At 42.1% G+C, this 18,941-nt stretch overlaps 1 long non-coding RNA gene across 1 annotated transcript in view; it reads right to left on the bottom strand.

The window, feature by feature from the left end:
* LOC134928935 (uncharacterized) overlaps positions 1-18,941 on the bottom strand; it is a 331,597-nt gene that overhangs the window by 274,202 nt on the left and 38,454 nt on the right. Inside the window, exon 3 of the long non-coding RNA XR_010178139.1 lies at positions 14,845-14,901. This is a non-coding gene — a long non-coding RNA (uncharacterized LOC134928935). The remainder of the gene's footprint in view (positions 1-14,844; positions 14,902-18,941) is intronic.

Below are 18,941 nucleotides of genomic sequence, written 5' to 3'. Positions count from 1 at the left end.
TGAAACACACAAAAGGGTCATATTTAATAAAGGAATTCTCAATATCCTCTCACTCTCAAGTTTCATTTTAAGACATTAATCACGATAAACCTAGCCATATTTTGGGGCAGGTGTACTAAACCTTGGAGACTGAAACAGTGGAGAGAGATAAACTGCCAACCAATCAGATCCTGTCATTTTTCATACATGGCAGTTAGAAGCTGATTGGCTGGTACTTTATCTCTCTCCACTTTGGGGTATATTCAATAAGAGTCGGGTCCATTCCAACATGCAGTTGTCTGAATGGACCCAACAACCCCTACTCAAAGAGCGGCTAAATCCAACTGTCGGATTTGGCCGTTTCCTGTGTCCTGTCCTGCTGCTGCTGTCAGCGGCTGCCGGGTGCGCTGACAGCAGCGGCAGGGGGAGCATCGTGAAGCAGCCGGTGGTGGGAGCAGTGTGCGGTGGCTGGCGGGGGAGCAGTGTGAGGTGGCCGGCGGGGGGAGCATCATGAGGCGGTCGGCAGGGGGAGCAGCGTGAGGCGGCTGGCCTGGAGAGCAGTGTGAGGGGGCCGGCGGGGGAGCTTCCAGCGGTGGCCGGAGTTGGCAGCGGGAGTGATGTCTGCGGCAGCGGGGGAGGCACTACAGGTACTACTCTTATCCCCGTAGCCCGCCGCACCACTCCCCGTCTCCTCACCTCAATCGACTTGTTTTCAAGTCGGATTAAGTTTGTAGGAAAGGAGGCCAAAACCTGTCGGATTTGGCCCCGTTTCCGACAGCAGCAGGTAGATCGGCGGGTATTCCACCGATCCACCTGCTTTCTGACAGCATTCCGACAAGTCAGGTTTTTCGGGAAAAAAGTGCCCCTATTGAATACAGCCCTTTATCTCTCTCCAAGGCTTAGTACATCTCCTCCTTTTTTTTTTTTATCACTTTGCACAGTGTAAATCTTCAATTTTTTTATACCTCCCAAAAACTTCTAGTTCACATCAGAGTCTGCAAAGAGGCACTGGTCATACCAACAAACCATGGTCTGCAGCCAGTGTTCTTTATAAATTCAATCAACTAACTTTTAGATTACTAATTAAATAGTAATTATCACTTTATTTCAAATTAATCAAATTGTTCGAGATAGGAAACATGGAGTGACCTAATAGGAGCACTTTTCATACAGTGTGTATTTGTTTCTTGTTATACAGTAAGTGGATACATGTCAATTTGCTGGAAGAGAAATTCACTTACACTAATGGCTTTTTGCCACGCTAATAAAATTACAAAAATTAAAAGAATTACAGTTTTACTGAAAAAGCTGTTTGTCTTTCCCAGTCTATTTTGTAGTAGACTAAACTCATATCCACTTCCTTCTGATATGCTTCCAAAGAGGAACATGCTTTCTGTTTATTAGAAGGTTGTATATTCTTTACATTCTGTAATTGTTTTCAGGTGCTCTGAGATAAACACTTCCTCTTTCAGTGTTGGAAAGAGAGAGCGTTACCAACCCTGACACAGACAGGTGAGATTCTCCAGGCAAAACAGGGCCCCAGTAATTGGACACCCTTTAAAGGAATAGTATTTAAAATAGGATTATAGTGATTGAATTGGTAGCAGATGAGAATGTATTATATTTGTAATATTCCATCATTTCTCTCCATTAAACCATCCCAATAAAAAGCAACCTGATCACCAATTAACATATTCACAACACATACTGTATCCTTAGTGCTGACATAATCCATCTACCTGAAAACAATATGGGGATTCACCCCCGGTGTCCCCCAGCACACCAACTCTACTGATAACATGACTTGAAAAACTATGTCATAAAAATCCAGATATTTAGTTACATATATTTGCAAATATATGGCAAGCCACCAGGCCCCGACAAGGCTACTCTGATTACTGGTGGTTAATAACACTAGGTCTGAGTTTGGGGCGCAGAACCCCACATATCGGCAAAGTTTAGCCACCCCAGGGCAGCACACGTGAAAAGGTAAGGTGTTAGTAGGTGTTAATCACTGGAAAGCAAAATCTGTATACAAAAAGTGATAAAATAGTGAGGGTGTAATTAAAACAACTAAAGGATTAATGAAAGTGTTAAAGGGGATGCTAAATAAATGTTATAGTGTGATACCCCAAAGCAGCCCGGCCGCACCAATCCAGGGGGAACCGCACCCCAGACCCATCCCCACTACTAATAATAATTGCCCTTCCGGGTCATATAATATAGGGCCACATGATAATGGCACCTAGCAAATATATCCAAATTGAGAGCTAACTTACCTGGAGGCACCCCTGGGATCTCCAAATGGCACTATAGGAACGATCATGACCTCTAAACACTGTTCCCATCAATGCCTCTCATACTAGCAAAACAAGATGTAACATGATTTGAAAAACTATATGTGCCATTTGGAGATGCAAGGCAACTCGGTACACTAATTGGGGTTCCTGGTCATGTTATGGAGAAAAACAACATAAAAAACATTTAAAAAAAACTCTTGTCAACATTTTCATGTGTTGACCTTTCCTGTGTCGACCTTTTTTTACTATGTCAACCTTTTCCCATGTCGACATTGTCCATGTCAACCAATAGTGGTCGACCTATTGACTGTTGACCTTATCCAGGTTGATACGTCGATTCATAACCAATCCAAAACCTGGGACTTTCAAAACTAAGTGAGTCCTCCAGGTACTCAAAAGCAACCAACGGGCAAGTATCACCTTTGTCTAGTAGATGGTGGATACCATATTTGTAGCACACATCACTTCTCACATCAGCTAAGCGTGTAGCTGAACATTTCTATTATTGGAAACCAAGGGATTGATGTATTAAGCAGTGGAGAGAGTGGAGATGTGGACCAGTGGTGAAGTTATCCATAGCAATTAATTAGTTGCTGGGAAAAAGGTAATTTTATGTTCAGGGCTATTTTTAAAATCCCATACTGGAAGGAAAACCACTGATGTCTCTGATGAGAATGTGGTGATCAGAAGATACAGCCTTGCCATATAGGGGCAGTGGTACTACCCAATTTATTAAGCACTGGAAAGCTTAGTTATAATGCTTTCAGGCATACGCCCGGCAAATACACAGTTCCCACCCTTGTTTTTCACCCCGGGTGCAACCGTGGACTTTGCTCTAAGACCTCCTTTCACACTACAGCTCAGACCCAGAAAATTCCTTTGTCGACCCCTTTAAGACATAAGATGGGTCTGCCCTGGCATTCTACAAGAGTGTGCAGCCAAGCTGCTCTCATGTCAACTCACTGCTCATATATACACACATGTGTCAATCACACACCTGTTCAGACCAGGGCACAGCTCAGCACCTAACACCACCTGAACTTGCAGCTATTAGTGAAACTCAAAAATCCCTTTGTGGGCAGTGCTAGGGGAGGGGAGGTGCCCAGGGCAGCAGCTGTAGGTGAGGCAGAAAGCAGGCAGTGAGTCACTGGATGAGGAGTGTTGCTGGTACCGACCCAGGGCTGCACTTCCTCTTCCTGCCTTCCTCTCTGGCCTCCGCACCCTCTGATTAGCTGAGGCTCTGACAGTTACTGTATGGAGGAAGCACCGCCCTTCCAGGCAGCCTCTAACAGCCAATCAGCTCATTTTAGGTACAACTGGAGTCTAAAAACCCGAGTCGCACCATTCAGACATGAGGCGGGGCAATGACCCAGGTTACATATCCCATGAATAACGCTGATCGATTGAAGGGGCATGATCCCGGGACTGTCAATCCAAGTCATACTCTTTCAGACACAAGGCAGACTCAGGTAGTTTTCGCCGTGCCCAGGCAAAATCGCGTGTTTCTCGGTATGTCTGAAAGGGGTATTAATCAGCACTTGCATCTCGATGTGAAGCTGATCATTATGGGTAAATGCAAGAAACAAGATGGTGAAGACTAAAATTTTAGTAATATATAATCTTCTAATGGAGTTAGCTGCCACTATAGGTAAAGCTCACTTCTGCAATGTGTGCACGCTCAGAATTTCAGGCATACATGCGCTGTATTCTCCTGCAAGGCTAAGCAGGAAGTGAAGTCTTCTCGTGCTGCATTAAACTAGTGGTGGAATACTTCACTCTGGGTAAAGTGCATTGCGTGGACATCTTCTTTTAGAAAAAAAGTCTGTCCCCAGCAAGCAATCATTGCTAAATAGATCTGTTAAAGAAAGAAATGCAATAGCATTCGTTATATATCAGAGAAATACCCTGAAAAATACTAAATAGGCACCTGAGACAGAAAACTGGAAGTGTCTAATGGAACTCAAAAGTACAGTAATTTGTGAATAAACTGTGATATGCTAAAAAGTGAATTGAAAAATCAAGTTAAATAAGGCAAAATATAAAAGAACTGGGGAGAACTAATGGAACAACTGGATACGAGACAGAATGGTAGTGAGTTCAGCGTAAGGTAATGTCGGAAAAGCAGACAGCAGTCAGGAGGTCATGGAATCTGGGGAACAGAAGATAAACCAGATCTCCTGAACAGACTAGTGTCAGAATGCAAACAGGATACCAAAGAAATCCAAAGCTAAACAGAAATCAAGCTTGAGATTGAGAGACCTACGCACACAAACAATGCTAGGTGCTGGTAATCAGACAAATTAGGAATATATTTATCTAGGTGAAGCAATCAGACAGGTGCTGAAGATGTCCAGATCTTGTTGGGAGGTGTTGCTGCCACCTTCTGGAGACTCAGACAGCAACAGTGTATTGTATATGTGTGGCTGGGTAGCCTGTGGGAGGAAGGAACTGGTAATGTGCCAGAGAGAAAGATAAAGATAGCAAAGTCCAGGGGAAATGACCATGCAGTCTATAGGGACCTGGCCATTGGCAGTGTTTGAAGCTATACAAAGGCACCAATTGAACCGTGGTTAAAAATGTTTCTTTTTTTATATTTGTATGTATAGAATAAAAATATCCAAACAATTTTGTAAATGCCATTCAGACAGCCATTAATATAGCGAGTTCGGTTGCAGAGACTGACAGAGTTGAACACAAGCCGACTGATTCTGAATCACAGCAGCGTCTATTGGCGGTCCTCCATCCGCAGCTCTATGCAAATGTGCTCCAAACACCATCATTTGTATTCAGATCACACCGACAAAATGTGCATGGACTCCCACTTTCAGCGCCCGTAAATGCTATCATACCGATTGGTGTGTCCTTATACACCAGCATCGGCCGCACCATTGAAACTTGCATCAACCCTATAGCAGGTCTGCAATATGTAAGGAGGTGCAGTGTGGTCTGTAAGTGGAGCGCTCTGTGATTTGCACAGCATGATCTGTGAGGGGGGAGCTGTGTGAGTAGGGCAGTGTGATCTGTGAGGGGGGCCTTTATGGGGCAGTATGAATTGTGAGATGGAGTCAGTGTGATCTGTTAGTGTGAGTCACAGCAGTCGGTTAGGGGATGCAGTGTGATCTCTGGGGGTATGTGTTGTGATCTATGAAGAGGGGCTGCATGATCTGTAGTGGCAGTGTTATCCGTCTGGGAGGTGGGCAGTATGTATGTGAGACGTCAAAAGGGAATTCTCACCCTGGACTTGGTCTAGAATGGGTGGGGTGGTGGGTGAGGGATATGTAAGATATCAGTTCTGTGAAACATGTAAGATATTGTGTTCTTACATTCAACTCTGCATCATGGTGTCTTACATAAAGCCACAGTAATTCCCTCTGACAAGATGTGATTTCACATTGATATCATTATCTACTATACCCCCTCCCTCAGAACCTATTGTGGATTTTATCCTTGTTGCTCTAATGAGGGGGCTGTTAGGGGGATGGTCAGTACTAGCTTACTGAGCTTCAAAGCCCTACATGACCAGGGCCAAAGGTACCTGAAGCAGCTTCTGATCCCATACTGCCCCACTTGATTACTGCGATCTGTAGATGACGGACTTTTACAGTACCTAGAATCTCCCGTAATTCATCTGGGGGTCGAGCTTTTAGTCATGCGACTCCTACTCTATGGAACTCACTTCCCTGCACAGTGCGAGAGGCTCCAACTATAGAATCCTTCAAAAATAGACTCAAGACTTTCCTGTTTACTCAAGCATTTCCATAATGTCCCTTAGTATCTACATGCTTCTGTATTTTCTAAAAAGCTTTTCTGTACTTTATTGTTTCTTTACTATATTATGCTATGTATCTGTCAAGCACCTTGAGTCCTATTGGAGAAAGAGCGCTATATAAATAAAATTATTATTATTTTTATTATTATTACTGATTACCTGAGCCGCTGTAGGAGTGTATAGGAGGCGTAGCTGTGACCCCTCCTGTAACCACGCCCCTGATGCGCACCACTGTTTACCATTAGTAAATCTGGTCCAGGGTTAGTAGCCATGCTCCTGCCTAAGGCCATATTCTCTCCACCAAGCACCCGGGCCTGCCAGAAGCCTCAGCAGCCCTGGCTGGCTCTAGTAGTGGCATAGGTAACGTGACTCTCCAGCTGCCAGTCCCAGTATATCCTGCCCACATGCCTATTTTAGGGACATCATTCCACTGCTTCTGGCTACTGAGAAAGGTCCCTGGCTAGGACTGGTACGACTTCAACAGATGAAGAGCAGGAAGTTGCCTCTCTCTGCTCTTTGTCTGAAAGTGGGAGTAAGAGGAGACAGAACATTTCAGTGGGTACAACTGTTCCATGTTTCTACCATAATAACACAGGAAGGTCAGTCATTATATTTTCCCCAGTTTTAGACCTTTGAATAAAGCATCAAAGTATCACTAATGCAACTTCGAAACCCACTTATTTCCCTGTAAAGTGTATGGAGCCCAGTCCATTTATTATTCTCTTCTTTCCATGGGCAGTCTCTTATAACTTAAATCAAGGGGAGATATTATTATTATTATCCAGTGCCAGATTAAGGTCCTCATGGGCCTGGAGCTGAAATTTATGAAAGGCCTATTGTGTGCTGCCGCAGGGGGTGTGACCAGCATAGTTTTCACTTTGACAAAGGGACAAGTTAGCCCCGAAACATTGGTCTGTGGGGGGTGATACAATTGGGAGCGAGGTATAGCGAGTTAAAAAAACTTGCTTTCCTCTGCCCAATTTTGGATTACCATGGGTATGAGCATTCCCGATACCTGCGGTATCCAATTTTGAAAAAATGGTTGCAGTGTTTTCAGCACCAAAAACCCTGTTCCCCGTAAAAAAAAAAATGAAACTCACCTCTCCTTAGGTGTCCGGAGGTCTTGCAGCTCCTGATGGTCTCCCCTCCGTCTGAGGTGGGGGCTGCTGGGAGGCTCTGGGGGATGCTGGGAGGTGCAAGGGCTGCTAGGAGATGTAGTTGTCCCAGCTGCAAGCTCCGAGGGGTCACACACACACACACACACACACATTGATACACACTTGCTACAGAGGACCATCTCCCGACGCTGGATGCAGAAGACACAGCTTCAGAAGGCCAGTACTTACTAATTAAGTTACCTGGAAACTTGCGATTGCTTAATAAGTCCTCGCGGGGGGGGAGGGGGGGGGGATATTCGGTGCCAGAGCAAAACCCAGTGATTTTATGTTATGTTCACCAGGGGGCAGAGAAGCAGCTATTTAACTTTTTGGAAGAGTGTCGGGCTATTTTACAATTTATATCTAATCTCTCCCTATACATATTTATATATATTACATATATACATACTGTTTATATATACTGTGGGTGTGTGTATAATAATAAATATATATATATATATATATATATATATATATACACACATGATCCAGTCGGGATCCTGGTTGTCAAAATACCAGCGCTGGAAACCCGACACTGTTCAGATTGCCGAAACCTGCATCCCGAATAGGGTCACAAGCCCAGCGCAGGAATCCTGAACAAGCATCGGCTGGGAACACTGACAAGTAAGTCGCAGGGGAGAGGTTAAGTTTAGGCTGCGGCGGGAGGAATAGGGTTGTGGGGGGGGAGTCAGGGGTTGGGTTTAGCCTGCTGACAGGGAGTATACTGTACTTACCTTCCCATGTTGGGATTCATAATATTGGGATACCGTGGTCTGTTTTCTGGACCGCCGGCATCCTGACCACCAACAAATCCTTCCCAACCCTATATATATATATATATATATACACACACACACAGTATATATATATATATATATATAGTAATGGTAGTATGGGCGGCACTCATACAGACTCCACAGCATGTGAAGAATAATTTACTTTATTATGGCCGTAATAAAGTAAATTATTCTTCACATGCTGTGGAGTCTGTATGAGTGCCGCCCATACTACCATTACTATTTACTTGGGATTGCATGCATCCCCGATCGGGAAGGCACCTCAGCAGTTGTTACCATTTGGAGTGGAGTGCCAGGCTGATTTTTATTTGCTTTATATATATATATATATATATATATATATATATATATATATAAAGCCACATGTCATGCGGCACTCCACTTCATAAATGTAATCAAGAAATGCCGGTGCCTTCCAGATGAAGAAATTTGTACATTGAAACATTGACAGTTCCACTCAGCATATATAGAAATGTGTGAGATATATATGGTGGTATATATATATATATATATATATATATATATATCTCGGAGTTCCACTCAACATATATAGAGATGTGTGTGATAGATAGATATATATATATATATATATCACACACATTTCTATATATGCTGAGTATAAATATATTCATAATATATTCACAAAGTACATATACATCTATATTTATTCATAAATATATATATATATATATATATGCATCTGTTCATATATTATACAGACTCATATAGAACATATTATATACATATATATCTCTTTATTAAACAGTGCCTCAGACTGCACTGCATACCATATTACAGCCAGGCAGCAGGTCTTTGACCTCACCTCAGTCAGGACTCGGAGGATCAGACACGCTGCTGCCGGGCCGCCTTCATGAAGCTGCTGACTGTCAAGTTCAACTGGCTTGGCGGTGGAGTCGTATGCCACAGCCAGCTGTCGGGATGCTAGCCTGCTGGGCGCGGGAGTGACCGTGCGGCACATTTTTGACGTCAGGCGCCGTAACATCATGCCGCAGGGAGGAGTCGCGGAGTTACTGCACATATATGTGGCTCAAGGAGGGCTTGGAAAGCCTTCCACTGTGCCACCATTGTAGCATTGTAAGTAAAATATCTATGCTGACGGAGGGGCATGATCCACTGGCTTGGTGGGGGTGTTGCGGACGGGAGGGGGCGGGGGCTTGGACGGCTACTGACAGGCTGCAGTAGAAGGATTATTTTCCCCTGCCTACTGCAGCACAATAATCTGCAGAAGCTGTGGGCCTATTTGGACAGTGGGCCTGGAGCTGCAGCTCCATCAGCCCCGTTGTTAATCCGGCCCTGTTATTATCCTTTATTTATATGGCGCCACAAGGGTTCCTCTTCTTAATGGTGTTTCTTCCTGAAGTGGTACATGTAAATGAAAAAATAGGGCAACAATGTGTAGTACATGTTGAGTATCCCTTATCCAAAATGCTTGGGACCAGCAGTATTTTGGATATCGGATTTTTCCGTATTTTGGAATAATTGCATACCATAATGAGATATCATGGCGATGGGACCTAAGTCTAAGCACAGAATGCATTTAAGTTTCATATACACCTTATACACACAGCCTGAAGATAATTTTAGCCAATATTTGTAATAACTTTATGCATTAAATAAAGTTTGTGTACATACACACAATTCATTTATGTTTCATATACACCTTATACACACAGCCTGAAGGTCATGTAATACAATATTTTGAATAACTTTGTGTATTAAACAAAGTTTGTGTACATTGAGCCACCAGAAAACAAAGGTTTCACTATCTCACTCTCACTCAAAAAATTCCGTATTTCGGAATATTCCGTATTTTGGAATATTTGGATATGGGATACTCAACCTGTATTCCCTTAGACACATTTTCAAAGCAGTTTGTAAAATGGAAATGGATAGCACTCTAGAAAAGGTGACGTTAGGTGTACGAATAACTCACTTGTCGAGAGTGGCCGCCAGATGTATAAAGGTTTTAGGTTTCCAAACAACCACAGATACCAATAGGTGGGAATAAACGTATCAATAGACTCACTGGATCAAGGGTCTTGTTATTCATATAAAGGTATCTTTGAGTCTCTTTGCCACACTTTCTTATTCAAGAGATCTTTGTCAAGGTCAGAAAATTTGTCTTAGGATATACTACACATTGTTGCCCTATTTTTTCATTTACATGTACCACTTCGGGAAGAAATGCCATTAAGAAGAAGATTCATAGTTGAAAAATCCCTTGTTGTTGGTTTGCATGCTTTTTAATCAGGGTTGCCTTGGATCTATTGCGTTACTGTGTTATTTGTTGTGTACAACTCTCACAGCTTAACCTTAACCGTTCAATGCCACAGTATAATCCTCCCGTCTCATAGCCTGACCCTAACTCTACCCTCCCACAGCCTAACCCTAAACCTCCGCTGCCACAACCTAACTCTACTCTCCCACAGCCTAACCATAAACCTCTGCTGCCACAGCCAAACCCTAACACTCTGGTCTTTGCAGAATGTTAGCATTTCACATATAGATATTGTGAACATGTCATAATTCTGCAGATGCGGACATGTTGCATGTCGACATTGTGTCAACATTATGATTGTAGACATTATGATTGCATCCCCATTTGTTGTATGTATCAAATCAGTGGCAATATTCTATTTATTCTACAGATGTGCGCCAGACCATATTTGCTGGATTTGGATCTGATTCATTATCTGGATTTGGATTTGCCAAACCTCTGCTGCCACAGTCTAACTCTGCCCTCCCACAGCCTAACCATAACCCTCTGCTGCCGTAGCCAAACCCTAACCTTCTGGTCCCTGCAAAATGTTGACATTTTACATGTAGATATTGTGAACATGTCATCATTCTGCAGAAGCAGACATGTTGCATGTTGAGATTGTGACAGCATTATGATTGTAGACATATTGGGGGAAATTTAAATGTTTGAAAAGTCAGTTGGGAGTCTGTTTTTTCCTATCTATTAGACAGGAAAAAACAGACACCCAACCGACTTTTTAAACATTTGAATTTCACCCTATGATTGCATCCCCATTTGTTGTATGTAGCAAATGAGTGCCAATATTCTATTTATACTATAGATGTGCGCCAGACCATTTTTGCTGGATTTTGATTTGGCTTTGATTCGTTATCTGGATTTAGATTTGCCAAACCGTCGCAACTGGATTAAAAACATTTTTTTAAAGTGACAAAAAAGCTAAATTCACTTAATGTTGGCCTTTTTTGTTCCTAGAGTATTATTAATATCAATAACATTAATTTTCAGTCATTTCCAGACAATTTTGACCACCTCACAGCTTACAATATTGTGTCCACCATTATTGGGCAAAGGCTGCAATGACCTGGTTGTTTACTAAGCAACAGAGCAGCGGCATAAACACACGACAGTTTACAGCACATCTATGAAACATTGCCACACAGCAGTGGCAGAAATGAAAGTTGGTGCAATATGGAATTGCCATTGGGCCCTCCCTCCCACCCTTATGTTGGATGTTAAAAAGGACATGCACAGTTTAAGAAACCAAGCACTTTAGTGACAGGGACTTACACTTTTGTGGCTGAAGTGCTTGCTTTGTTTGGGCCTCCACCAGACAATTTTTTGGAAGGACTACCTCCAACCACTAATGAGGAGGTTGATGATGAGGGTATTAATTTCACTATAATATTGTACAATAAATTTCATTAATTTACCGCAAATTACGTAAAATGGACGGGGTGCCTAGATGGCTAATGATCCTACCTCTTCTAAATTTTGCCTCACAAATGGAGCAGATGCCTTCACAAACATTGTCAGGATTTGGTAAAAAAAAATCCCACACCCAAGAGGTGGCTTTTTTGGTCTTATGCCCAGCCATCACAATGGCTTTCTCTTTATCATGGGCAAGAACTGCAGCCACTGGTGGCTGAATTACACAAACAACATCATCACCATTCTCAGTGTCAGATAGTAGTAGTAGTAGTAGTAGTAGTAGTAGTAGTAGTACTACACACACATCCCCCTCATCCTGTTCCACTTCCAACCAAAACCTGCATGTTGGCAATTTCATGTTTTTCTGCACCAAACCTTCCCTTTATAAGAGGTGTCTTTTTTTGTAACACTGTATATTTGGTTTTTGATTTTAGATGCCCTGACTTAGACCCGCTATGCCCTTGAGCATCGGCTTTAGTAGATGACGTTGCTGGACTAGCATCGTGATCATGACTGGTGGCAGCAGCTGTTGCACTAGTATTTTATTGCTCTTCTCTAAACTGATAGTTATCCATTTGTCAAGTCGCAAATCACTGCATGAATAGATGTACGTGATGCACATGAACAAATGCAGATAAACAAAGCGTACTTGAGTAAAACGCATCAACCAACCAGTACAAAAAAATGCACATGAACAAAGCGCTTCAACCAACCAGTACAAAAACAATAGATATATATTTTTTATTTTTCGATTTGTAAATTTGCAGGTCGGTGCGAACTGCGTGTATCACAGGGCTTATAGATGCATGTGAACAAAGCACACTTAAGTGAAGTGCACCAACCAACCAGTAAAAAAACAATAGATATATATATGTTTTATTTTTCGATTTGTAAATTTGCAGCTCGGTGCGAACTGCGTGTATCACAGGGCTTATAGATGCATGTGAACAAAGCACACTTAAGTGAAGTGCACCAACCAACCAGTACAAAACAACATATGTATGTATATATATATATATATATATATATATACTGCTCAAAAAAATAAAGTGAACACTTAAACAACACAATGTAACTCCAAGTCAATCACACTTCTGTGAAACCAAACTGTCCACTTAGGAAGCAACACTGATTGACAATCAATTTCACATGCTGTTGTGCAAATGGAATAGACAACAGGTGGAAATTATAGGCAATTAGCAAGACACCCCCAATAAAGGAGTTGTTCTGCAGGTGGTGACCACAGACCACTTCTCAGCTCCTATGCTTTCTGGCTGATGTTTTGGTCACTTTTGAAAGCTGGCAATGCTTTCACTCTAGTGGTAGCATGAGACGGAGTCCACAACCCACACAAGTGGCTCAGGTAGTGCAGCTCATCCAGGATGGCACATCAATGCGAGCTGTGGCAAGAAGGTTTGCTGTGTCTTTCAGCATAGTGTCCAGAGCATGGAGCGCTACCAGGAGACAGGCCAGTACATCAGGAGATGTGGAGGAGGCCATAGGAGGGTGTCGAAGTCAGAAAATATTACAAAACACACTTTACATACAAACACCACATAGATGGCCTCCGTGTGCGTACGTGTTCGGCTGTGCGTGCACATATTTGCAAATTGCGTATGGTCGCTCCTGCGGTCCTGCGCATTAGAGCGTGGTATGAGTAATTACAGTGGAATTTGTACTCTCATGGAAAAGCCACAAAGACATATCATAAATCTAATCTATATATTGTATAAATCCCACACTGTCTGATTTTTCTTCTAAATAGCATGAAGATTGGTCACACATAAATTAAAACTCCCAGAGACTAAAATACAATGGCCTTATTTACACTAAACTTTGAAATTCTATGAAGAAGGCAAACACCTTTGTTTACTAGGATAGCTGAGTTTCTATTTAAAACAATAAGTACTGGATTGTCATTGTCTCACCTGAAGACAAAAACAAACGAAGAGACAATACCCAGGAACCGAAGCTGTTAGAAACTCAATTAACAATAGCTAACCAAAACACAAACCAGACATTTAGAAATCTAAGATATTAACATTCATAGTCTAAACTCTTGGAGATGTATGTGTTTGTTTGTATGTATATATATATATATATACATATATATATAAGTATATATATATATATATATATATATATATATAAGTATATGGATATATGTATATCTTGAGGATGGAAGTAGATAATCATATCATGTGTGGGATCATATTGTTCAGAGTCACGTAAACATTAATCTGATGGGAATAAGAATATTATTATATATTACCACATTAAGTTATTAATAATACCAGATTTATGTATGATTAATATGATGGGTTTAACTGGTCATGGGGCGGGAACTCAGATGCAAACAACAGAAACCACATCTCAAGTCCTAGCCATCGCCCTCTTCTTGAGCTGACCAATGATCCCCGGTGCGCAGGATTTGTCCCACCCCCATACCAATGGAAGAAGAGCACACAGTGTCTATTGTATTATGTTTTGATATACTGTATAAAGAGCCAGCTGCAGGCCAAGTCACTATCACAGACTCTGAAGGTCATCACCCGTGATGACTGAGGACCGGACCAGGAAGCGCAGGTGAAACCAAAAGTATGTAACATTGACTGTAGCCATTATTCTATTGTATTGTATTGCTTTGTGATTGTAACCCCCTTTCAGTAATAGGCTGTGGTGTCGGAACCCAGCCGTTTAAATACGATCTGGTGTTGTGTATTCTTTCTCTGCTAAGGTTTAAAGTGTATTACTATTGCATGTATAACTGTTAAGGGTTTACTGTGTAACTTTGGGTGTGTACATGCTGTGTGTACTTTGTACAGCCAGCGCGGCATTTGTACGCAAAGTCCGTACACGGTATGGGACTCTATGCTAATGGTGTACTAAGTACGTAGGTTGTGTATTAGGTCTAGCGGCCGCAGCAGCTTCATTTAAAGTGTATAAGATGTCTTTTTAAAGTGTTGCTTTTAGTCCTGCATTTAAATCAGCATTCTCAATTGGGGGCTCTGTCAGGGATTCCACATACTCACAGCCTAACAGGTCACAGCAGACTTAATCTATCAGCAAAAGGGTGGACAGAAAGTATCCTACGTAACCTTTTCTTGGTCGGTGGATACACTAAAAACCCTACCTGTGTGCTGATTAGATGACGTCTGCTCTCTATGGTTTGTAGAGATGCTGGTAGAACCTGTAAATTAAACAGGAAAAAAGCTATTTAAAAATCTGTGAATTTTTTTTTGGCGCCAAAAGCGTACACAACAAAAGGCACCCATACTCTTTGTATACCCTCTCACATTGTTGCCATAAGACTCAAATTGTTAGATTCATTTAGATCTGTGTGAAACTGGTTACATTTTGTTGCTATATAGTTAAAACTAAAATAAATGTTTAAGGAAGTAAGTGTAAAGCACAAACGCAGTCTGGCCTGGTTGTAAAAGTTTATACAGAAAGAAACTGTGTTGTGTTAAGTGAGCGATTGTAGTTAGTATTGCTCACATTTATAGAAGTTGTGGGATTTGTTTTATTGTGGACGTACGGTTTTGTACACGTGTCTCGGACAAAGTACAGGACTGCGCACGCAGCGTAAGAGACACGCACGGTCGCATGTGTACGCAAAGTGCGTAAGAGTATGGGCACTAAGTACAAATTACACAATAGTTCGTTTAGTTTAAAGGTGGGACAGTAGCCACGCTACAATAGCACAAAACTGCCCGGTTTCTAAAGCAGATTAATATAAAAAAATAAAAAAAGATTTTTAGTATAAAAACATTTTTTTGAAATTGCCTCTGGGGTAAAGCTGCCAACCTGAATTAATCCAAATTTTCTGTACAGAAAAACAAAGTGTATTTGAGTGAGCGAACATAGGAGTGAGTGTATAATTGAACCCAGGGAATTCGGGATCCCGTCGTGTGAGTGGAGGCTTGGTGGTGTGAGGTGGCTGACTCACGTTAGTATAAGGTTTAATACGTAAATCGTGAGGAGACTTACACAGGAGCATGGTAGGGAATTGTAAATTGTGTTGTGATCCATATAGTTTTTGATACGTTCCGGCTGAGGTTTCGCAGCCTGTGATTCGATTCGATTCCAGTGGTCGTACGGCAGATAAGTAACAAGTACCTATATGCTGTGCGATTGGGCCGCGCATTTGTGGGTGCGATATATAGCGCAACGAGATATCCTTTTTACGAGCTTTTGCGTAAAATAGCGGTATCATTAGCGCTGTATAGAGCATACACAAGCGTGATTTGTGTATAAAAAAAAAGTGCATAGGGAGTTTTTGCTGGTCTCTCTCAGGAAAATCTCCAACGACAGATACTTTACTGGAAAGGGTAAGTTATTCCTAAAAACTTCCAGTAAATATAGGTCAATAGGGGCCCTAAGTTGGGTACATTGCCTTTGCTATCGACAGTGTATGGTAGTACTGGCCAACATGGGCGTGAGCGGGTGAAGAGCGCTCGGAGAACTTTCACCGTCACCTTATATTGAGTATTTTGGTGTTTGTGGGAAAAGGCCCACAATTATGGGAGCCAGTTGCTCAAGTAAGGGATGTTTTGTAGCCAGGTTTAGGTTGAAGAGCCGCGGCCCAGGGGGTCAGCGAAGTTTAAAGGAAAAAGTATTGAAGACTTTTTGTCTGAATGGGAACGTATGACTGACAAAGATAGGGAACCATTCCCTAGGGTGGGCAGCTTTGAACCAGAGGTATTGCAGAACTTAAGCAGTAAAATATGTCTTCTTAAATCCAGAAAACAAAGGATTAGACATAACGATTGTTTAAATTTATGGCAACAGGAGGGGGATGTGCAAAGGGAACAAACTCGTAAAGCAGGTTCCAAACCTAGCAGGAATGGAGACACAAACACACCATTACCGACACAGGTCGAAGAAAAAAAGATGGCTACAATCAATGGTACATCTGTAAATGAAAATAGTATGCAAGAGCAATGTATTAACCCTAACCTTTGCAAGTTGTATCCTGTTTTGAAGTCTTTTCAAGGTTATAGGTCACAGGAAGATGAAGGATCCAGCCAAATCGCAGCTCTCCTCCAAGCAGTCACATTGCAAGAAACTCAGGTGGGGCCTGTCCAACCAGGTAGAGCAGTAACAATATTCCCCAATGAAAGAACTAGTGAGGTCACAGCTACCGGTAAGTGTGAGACAGTTCATTACACAGAGACAACAACACCTCACAGTAAACAGGTTAGGAACGGAATGGTAGAATTACACCCTGTTTTGGAATTAGTAACTCCCAATGGGGGAACTGATAGTCAGGGAGTAATCCTCACCAGGAATAATGCAATGTATTGCCCGTGGCCCAGAGATGAGCTGCGGTCAATCATTTCAGAATTCCCCGACCCTCAGAAGCATTTAGCCAGATGTCAGAAGTTTATCAGAGATCTGGGTAATGCGTATGAACCGGCAAACAAACACTGGTGGATATTTTTGAAAGCGTGCCTACCCCCTAATATTGACACCCAAAAATGTATCACTGATTGTAGATTAGAGTCGGATAGTCGTATGACTGACAAACACAATCAGAACTTAGAGCAAATTAACATGCAACTAGAATTGTATTTCCCCACAACTGTTAAGTGGAGAAGAATTTTCTCCATAAAACAGAGGGAAAATGAAACGACATCTGAATATTTCCATTGGGCCGTGCAAATAATGGATAGATACATTGGGGTATCAAATACAAGGAACAATGCGAATTACTGGGAGGTGGCTGTCTCTGTGCTAATGGACGGACTCAATAAGGCAGTTAGGGACAGGGTACAAGCATCTTTGCCTAATAGGAGAGGGGTTACAGTAGCTTGTTTTAGAGAGTGCGCAATTGAACACCACAAGAATATTGTTAGGCGTAAAAAACAACAGGAGGAGTAGCTGAGGATTGAAAGTATACAGGCTCTTACACCAAAGTCTCATCAGCCTAAACCCCAAAACCCTGGTGGTAAGAAAAGGCCAATAATATGTTACACTTGCAAAAATAAAGGACATTTTGCTAGAGATTGTAAGAGTAGTAGAGCACATAGCCAATATAGCCCCCTGGATAGAGAAAACAAGCCACGTTATTAAAACACATAAACGGGATCAAGGGACATATAGTAAGGAATCACAAGCCATATAGAAAACACAGATTCGGTTAATGGGAAGAACAGAATAAATGTAACTTTACCCTTTTGACAGAACTTGCTGGGGTTAGGAGGAGGCCTCTAAACTTTTGCTTCTTCCTCTAGCAGAAGTGATCTCTAATTAACTTAACAGGAGTTTTGTTAGAGATGGTATACATATTGAGTGCTCCCGCCCAGGCAGCACAAAGTATGTTGGATACCCACGAAGACTAATGTTGCATTTCACTGTTCTAGATGCATGTCCATCACAGGTAGAGGAAATTATCTCAAAGATACCGGGTTCCCTATGAACTTAGAATGGACAGGACACTGAATTGATGGCTGGGATAGTCCCAGTAGAGATTTAACACACATAGAATTTTTTTTAGGGGAGCAGACCGGGAAGAGAATCATTCCCCCGTAGTGCCCAATCCAGATGTCAAATTTTGTAAAATCTTCTTTGCCTCTACAAACTTATCTGTTACTAAACTCTATGTGATTTGTCTTCAAAGTTTCCTCTTCATCTCTTGCGTTCACCGACAAGATTACAGTTCAGACGCCACATGCCTACTCGGTCTTTCAGAGCTCTGCCCAAATCCAGTATATCTCACCAGTATAAGAGCATAAGGACACCAGTATTAATGCAGTGTGCCTGGTCATGCACAAAGGGGGGAGAATGAGAATACTGGTGAAGGGAGACTGTGCATAGACACCGATATGCATGACGGTGTGACAGTCTGTTGGTGAATGCTAAACCTGACATTTTTCTTTTCTTTATTTACTATTTTTTTCCTCTCTCTTCTTTTATCCAGAGACGGTTTACTCCACACAACTGATAACACATGATAGTAAATTTAATGTGCAAAATTTGTGTTCCCTAAAGGAAAAGGCAGTCTGGAGGGCAAAGGGGTATGGCCAGAGTCCTCAGGACTTTGGACAGGTGGACACGGTAAGCCAGTAGCCCCCAGAGCATATCTTCCAAGTCTAGCTGAGGTGGCACACGGTCTGACTCATCTAGGCAAAGAGGGTATGTGCAGGATGATGAGAGCCTACTGGTGTGCGCCAGGATTCTCTTCTCATGCAGGTAAGAGAGCAATGACATGCTTTACTTGCTTGAGGA

The sequence above is a fragment of the Pseudophryne corroboree genome, chromosome 5 (genome assembly GCF_028390025.1).
Source record: "Pseudophryne corroboree isolate aPseCor3 chromosome 5, aPseCor3.hap2, whole genome shotgun sequence".
In the NCBI taxonomy this organism is placed as follows: Eukaryota; Metazoa; Chordata; class Amphibia; order Anura; family Myobatrachidae; genus Pseudophryne; species Pseudophryne corroboree.
This window is presented reverse-complemented; position numbering and strand designations above follow the sequence as displayed.